The sequence below is a fragment of the Zosterops lateralis genome, assembly GCF_965231275.1.
Source record: "Zosterops lateralis genome assembly, chromosome: 5".
In the NCBI taxonomy this organism is placed as follows: Eukaryota; Metazoa; Chordata; class Aves; order Passeriformes; family Zosteropidae; genus Zosterops; species Zosterops lateralis.
The window spans coordinates 10,861,081-10,868,847 of NC_139766.1; positions in this window are offsets into that span (position 1 = coordinate 10,861,081).

Genomic DNA, 7,767 nt, shown 5'->3' on the forward strand with positions numbered 1-7,767 from the left:
CAGTGTTTCTTAAGCAGGCAGATTTCCTTTGGTCCAACAGAGTTGAATTGCATGTAAATAACTCACCTCCAAGTAGCCAGACTTGACTCTGGATGCAAATGGGGATTATAAGATCAGTTTGTACCACTGTGTCACTGACTTGAGTGGTGGCAATGACAGTGAGATTCTAGATGTTGCAGGCTCTTGGTACGTAGGTAGAGTGTAGTCTTTGAATTATACGTTTCAAAAGCTTTTGAAAGCTTTTGACATTTTGCACCTCCCACTGATAGACATGGGGATGGTACTTCAAAGATCATTTGTCTCACTGATTCTTAGAAGAACAGGTGACTTATTCTAACATGGAAGGAAAAAAAATCAGAGCTAAAATGATTTTTAAATCTCTAAACAATAAAATAAAAGAGATAACAAGCACATTCACACATTCCTGAAATAAAAACTTGCTGAAGATCATTTTATAGTGTTAAAAATGCTACCAAAGCAGGGAAAAAGGGAATCTGCACATGACCTTACTACCACCTGAATTAAAATAAGCCTCCTACCAAATAGTTCATTTTCTCAGTACAAAATAATCAAGGCTACTTCCACTTTCCTTGAAGGAGTTCACAGGCCCAGAAGGTTTTGAGGGATAAAGCATTAGAAAGATTCCAGCTAATATTCGGGAACACAAGAGGTGAAAATAAACCCACAAGCTGGGGTTTTTATTGAGAGCTGAATCTCTAAAATGTTTGACCACCAAAAAATGCTCTGGAAATGTTACTGTGCTGCTACAGCTACCACTGCCAAATCATACAGTAATGAGGATTTATTCTGAGATTCTCTGTCTTCTGCTATAATGAATGATACAGGCTATACCTACAGCTGTAAGAAGGAATTATCAGAGGAAATGTTCAAGAGGAAAGGAAGGAGATGCAGAATGACACAGAGCAAGTGAAAAATGCAGATGTTTTTGAAACAAAACCGTGGAGGACAGTTATTGCATTATTGCAGTATTGTCAGCCTCAGGGGCATGTGCTCTGGGAGAGACTGAGATCAAAAATAGTCTCTCTCTTCTCCCAAATAATGAGTAGGTGCTAGATGGGCAACAAAGACAAAGTCACTGCAGCAACAAAAAGTCAGGAAAAGAGAGTTTTCAATGAACATTTGTATTTCAGCCATCCCAGGCTTAAAGCACAGACAGCTGCAGCCTTTCTCCAAGGAGAGAGGGAAAGATGCTGCTGTGATCACGGCTGGTTTAGGGATCACTCTGGGAAACCCCACCTGCTTTCAGCTCCCCCAGTCCTCTTGAAGATGTCCTGCCCCAGCCTCAGTGCTTGGAGTGACATTGTTTCCAGAGGATGGATCTGAGAGTCTCTGAAGACATTCTCAAAGGCTCAGCTTTGCCAGGAAAGGCTATTCAGGCTCCTGAGACAGATACTGACAAGCCTGAGTTTCTTTTCCCAAAGACCCTGCCTGAAAGTGCTCCAAATGGCTCCCAGTGCACAGGGAATGGTTTGCTCCTCCCAGGACCCCAGAGACACTCACTTCTGTCCAAAGGCATCAAGTCCTGCTCTGTTCCTGTGGGCAGCCCTTGCCTTGAACCCTGCGCTCACACTGAGGCAGCTGATCCAGGCCACACTGTCTCCCCTACCTCCACTTCCTTTGTATTTCATACCACACCTGGAAGAAATATGATGGGACATCTTTTGAGAACCTTTTTCCAGAGTCTATTATCCCACAGGAGTGCTGTTTAGGAAAATGAGGAAGATTCTTTAAGATTAATCTCTCTCACTGCTAGATTTGGTTAAAATTTCATAGTGATAAAAATTATTTTACTGGAGCTCACAGAGGACAGAAAAAATTCATACTGTCTTGGCTTTTATGAGGAAATGAAATACTGAGCTTCTGGAAGTTTCAATGAAAACTAATAAAAAGAAAAAAGAAGCTAAAATTAGATTAGGAGTGGTCATTAATGTGTGACTCGTGAAGTTGACCTATTATGTGCATCACAGTTTTGCTCCAATATGCTGGAAAAAATAAAAGTTGAGGTGTTTACACCTTCTGGCTACAAGTCCTTACAATAATAACTGTAAATAATTCACAAGTTAAAATGAAGAAAATGAATTCATTAAAAAAGCCCCAGATTTTTTGTAGATTTTCTGATCAATAACCTTTCAGCTCCAAATTTGGAGGTCAAAGGGATGAAAGAATTTTACTTCCAATCTTCAGTTTCTCTTTTAATTATCTTCATTGTAATAGGGAAATTCAGAGAGGAGACAGTGAAAACCAAAATCTAAAATTAAACCTGGAAACTTAATTCTTCTGTAGTTTGGTCTTAATTTTAATTTTAGTGAGAATTCACTTTAAGTGAAGAGTTGCATCATTTCTAAAGCATTTAAAAAGTTTTGAGTATTTTTTTTCCATTTTCCTCTGATTAATAGTGTAGTCTGGATTTACTATTTCCTCAATCTTTAGTTGCTATTTGTCCCCTTCTAAATTTTCAGCACTTACTTGATGATGACAGTTTTCCAAGACTTCAGAATGTTGATTACTTTTTGAATGATTGGTTGATTAAAAGTGAATTTTACAATATTTCCTTCAAAAATTCTTTAACTAGACTGTTAAAGCGCTCAGACCATAATCAAGGCATGCATTTTCCAAAAACTGTCTTTATTAGCAAGGTTTCCAAACTTTCTGACCTGCTGTCCCTGTATACTTCCCAGTATAAATTAAGGGGGACGCCTTCTGTGTTTGAGTCCTTTGGTAGTTAAGCATTTTTCAGGTACTTTTCCTTCTTACTTTTTTGGCAGAATTTAAGCAGTCAAATGTTCAAGTCAACACAGTATTTATAAGTGGGATTTTTCTCTGTCAACCTGGACTAGTGTGAAAACAGGCTACTAAAAATTCAGGAATAAAGAGAGTCATGAAAGGAGACCACACAGATGTGTTTTTTCACTCTCAAAATATAAAAGGTGAAAACTAGATGTGATCAGCCTCCAAAAATATAGGAGAAGAAGAACTGTTCCTAGTAAAGTCTGACAGAAGAATAAACAAATAAAAAGATACCTTAAATAGATTGTGAACACATTTGTGCTGGAAATAGGATGAAGTTTCCTAAGTGCTAGAGCATGGAGAGTCTGGTCTGATCAGTGCAAAAGGAACAAGATCTGAATTAATTTGTAGATAGAATAGGTGCAGAATCATCTCTAATATGTTAGAAATTTGTAATTGTAGCACAAGAAACACACAAATGCCTAAGAGAAACTATATGATATGATTGTGGCAATGGAGTTGGTGATGTGATTTTCTTTTCCTGGTTCTGTAGCAATTTCAGTCCCAAAAAAAGGTAATTTCAGAAGCACTTAAACCTTATATCTTACTTAGGGTCTGCTTAAAAGTATTGTCCAGGCCCAGAAGAAAAATCTTCCTTTAAAAAATGGTGGGGCTCGATGCCTCCCACACCATGAACAAGTATTTCTCCTGTTACTCCTTAGCTGCTGGACTTTACTTTCAAAGGTTACAGAAGTAACAAAGCAACCAATCAATCGGTTTCCCATGCAGGTTCTCCTCTCTGCTCCCAAGCTTTGTCTAGTCAGAAAAGGAAAATCTCCCCTGACCTCCCAAGCATCTGGAGGTCCAGTGAGAGAAATCACTCTGCTGCTGCAGGATAGTGAGGGTCTGGAGATCCCCAAGGAATGGTCTAGGTCATGGGATCCATGTGTTCACTGTGTTTTGCAGGCCCAGAAAGAAATTCTGACAAAGCCAGTCAGAAATGTGAGCCTGAAACCCTTGAAATTGCTCAGGTGGGATGAGAGGGAATGAGTAGTGGGGAAGGGATAGGGAAAAGACAGAATAAAAAGACAGCTTCTATTTGTCTTTCTGTTTTTGAGGCATTTTAAAATCTTAGAAGCAGCTGTAGTTTATGTGCAGAGTGTGGGTAATGGAGTTAGGCTTCGAGACAGAAGCATTGCACGGCTGCCTGGAGCACATGGTAAATATTTATGGACTTGCCAGTCTAGAAGCAGTGGCATTTCCAGGCAAAAAAGTGCAATGAGCATGTCCTTATCAAACTGCTCCAGTAATAACCTCTCCTAGCCACCATTGTGCTCGCTTTTCTTTTTCTTTTATGAATTTTTATATGACTTTCAGTGTTTTGTCCTCTGGCTTGTAAAGGAAAATTGACAGCTATAAAATTATAAACTGAGGAAAACAGCTCTAAATTTCCATATTAAAAGAGGTAAAGGATATCTAGAAACACCTGAAGGCATGTTCCTGTGAGGATGTTATTTAAAGACTCATTATTTTTTATCCTCTTTTCTCGAGATAGAACATCTATACAGAGTTAAAACATAGCAGATCCTTCTGTGATAAGTCTTGATCAGGATTAATGAAAATAGAGAAACGCTGTGTTAATCTAGATTCTTCCCCTTCCCCTTTATAATAGCATATTTTTTTCTTCTGTTTGCATTAAATATTCTTTTTTTCCTTCCGGCAGACAAAACAGTAGCACATTCTGCAGACAAAGTGTGTAGGTGTGTTGCCAGGGACAACAGTTTCAGACATAAATTGCTTTTGAACTGCAAACCCTTTCATTGCTCTTTATTGAAGGCCATCTGTATGTTGTTATGCTAATTGAAGGTTTTCAGCCGACCCTCCTGAACACAGGGATTCGGTTTGTTAGGGAACACCCAGGTTACAGCCTTTTTCACAGGGTGGTGGCATTAAGTTTCATTGCAAATAGGTATGTCCCAGCACAAGTTACGATTTAAACCAAATTTTATAAAGTAGGAGAAAAACTGTTCCTGAAAGAGTGGTTTCTTAAATGCTACTAAATGAGAATTAAAGGAAGCTGGCAAAAAATATACAACTAATGATTTTGTTTTATTGATTAAGTGTACACAAGAGAAATAAAGCAGAATGCATTGCCCAAGATTGCCCACTTTCCAAATTACAATTTCATAGTGGTTGCCTAGATTCAATCCTTCATCACTATCAATTTGATCTTTGCCTTTTCCTAATGAAGGTGCTGGAGCTTAAATGAGTTTCACATTTGCTGATCTTTGGACTATTTTACCAAAAAAAATTGCCTGACAATATGAGAACATCAGTCAATTGGAAATAAAAGTTATCAAGGCAGAAAGTTCCTTTTGCTTTGCTATCAGCCTTGTCCCTTGACATTGACTGAAGGTAAAAATGTGGTTCTCAGGGAAAGAATGTAATTGATGGTTTTATGAAATTGCACTGACTTCTGCTATTCTAAGACCTGGCTGTTGCTCTTTGTTCTGTTTTTTTTTAGTAGTCGCAAGTGTAATCTGTGTATGGCTGGATCCAATTACAAACTTTCGGGTACATAAACCATATGGGTTTTGCTCCTTTTATTTTCCCAAAGATACTTTTGATGCTCAATCAATTATAAACATTATAATATTAATGGTTTGGCTGCAGCATGCTGCAGAGTTCAAGCACCAACATCAGAAAGAGGTTTCATTAAGTCGTTTAAGTCTGTCCATCCATCCATCCAGGCCTCAGACCTGAGATGCTACTTTTTGGAAAAAAAAAAAGGCTGAATGGCTGACAGCATCACTATACATAGAAATATTCAATATCCATAGAAGAACAGAACTCCAAAAGAAACCCTCAAATTATGCCAGCAAAGAAGGGATAGCAAAATGCACAATTTTTGCATCTGATACCCAGTTTTGCATTTTATGAGAACTTCGTGTTGGTTTTGAGCATTGATGTCCCTGTTCTCTTAAACACCTGTGGAAAATCAGAGCAGAGATCCAAGTTGGTTTCTCAGCAGCTGATCACCCACACCAAAGAGCCAGGGCAGTTCTCCCTGGCTCTGTGGATCAGAGCACCAGCCTCAACACGAATACGCCGCGTATTGCTGAGGGCAGCCCATTTCATAAAGAACACAATTCCCTGGAAACCAGAACTATGACTAAAAATAGCCCAGAGAAGCAGATCTTTTCTGAAAATGACCCCATCTCTTTTTAACTTGTATTTCCCATGATCTTGAGAAAGCTGTAACATTGGCCTTCAAAGTCTCTCTTTGAGGTGAGATTGTAGTACAAGCTCTGCTAAAGCACGTCATTGGGTTTCTGTTATGACACTTAGCTTATTCTCAGCAAATATTTTACAATTTTCTTTTTTTGTTGTCTAAACTGATCAATGGAACCACACAAATTATATCATCAAGATATTTAAAACACTTGTAGAGGAACCATCTAATCTCTGAGGGCAATAAATAGCAGGACAAAGACTCTTTGCTTACCTTGCAGGACTTGTCCAGACCAGAGGCTGGAGGGTGTCTCAGCCCCTGCTGTTCTCTCCTTTCTGCAGCATTTGGCCCTTGAGCCCCAGAGCTCCTACACCCCAAAAGTGCAGTGGGCAGTGTTCTGAGAGCCCCAGGCTTTCATGCACTCTTCACAAAGTTCCCTGCTACCCCAGGACCAAGTGCTCTGCAATGTGAGGCACAGAGACTTCCAAAACCTTCATTTTTCAGCCTGTGTGGTAATTAAGTCTCCGGTGGGTTGAGCTGCTGGCCAGATATTCTTCAACAAGAATTTGACCCATCTGTCTGAAGAGCTGATTTAAGGCTCTGGTTACTGGGTTTTGTACTGGGGTCTCTGTTTCTCTTCCCTTAGAGCAAAAGTCAGGAAATTTCAGTGATCAAATATCCAGGCCCCTACCCTCCCACCAGGATACAGGGTACAACAGGTAATTCAAGTTAATAAAGATAAGGCAAATAGAAATATCTCATACTTGGTAGATAAGAGAAAATGACTGCAACAGGTAGGATAGAAAATAAGGAAAAGAGAATATCACAACATAACAATAAGATTCCTAGTGTCAGAATAGAAAAGAAAGGTGCTGGGCTGGTAGTTTGTCAGCAGTGTATGTGCAGCCAAATGTGACTTCAATCTGTAGAAGACAATTTATATATCAAAAAGTGAATGAGATCATAAGGGAGAGAAAATACAGTATTTGAGAGGGTTAGACAGATAAAAATGTATATATTGATGTACATGTTTATTGGGGAAAGACTTGCAGAAGTATCATTTGGAAAGGGCTTATAAAGAATAAAAAATACAACAAAAGATATGCAAAGTTACTTTGCATTTCTGGAGTATCTTGGATAAACTTTTATAAAATATACAATTACAGAAACTTGTGTAACCTTGTGTAACTTTTTATGTGGGTATTGTCAGGACAGATTACATCTTTCATGTGCACATAGAGAAATCCTACATTTCAAATTATTTTTCAAATGAGCTGTTTGAAAAGGAATTTCGAAATAATAAGAAAGAAAAATGCTAGCATTTAACTTGGCAGAGATGAAATCTGAGGGATTTGAGGGATTTCCCTAATTCACACCATTGAAAAGGATCAACCCGTGCTTAAATCATTTGATAAAGAAGAACTCCCTAAATAAATGGCTCTGCAAAGCTGGGTTGACTTAAACTATTTAAACAAAGGAGATGCATCCTGCATATGATACAACCATAAGTAACAGAAGAAAAGAAACATAGAGATTACTTTTCAGAAAAAAGTCATGGTGACATGGGCATTAGTCAGTCTGTCAGTCTCCCAATAGAAGGAAAAGAATATTCAGTAAAAATTAGACTGTAAAATACAATAAATGGTCTGAAAGTGAAATCCAGCACTTCTGCATTGGCAAGGAGCACAGGCACAGCAGAGAAGCAATCTCTTTTCCAGCTCTGGTGCTGTCATTCCCGTGCTTTGCTCGCCAGTTTTCTTTAGCAAACTGATCACACTCAGCAGCTA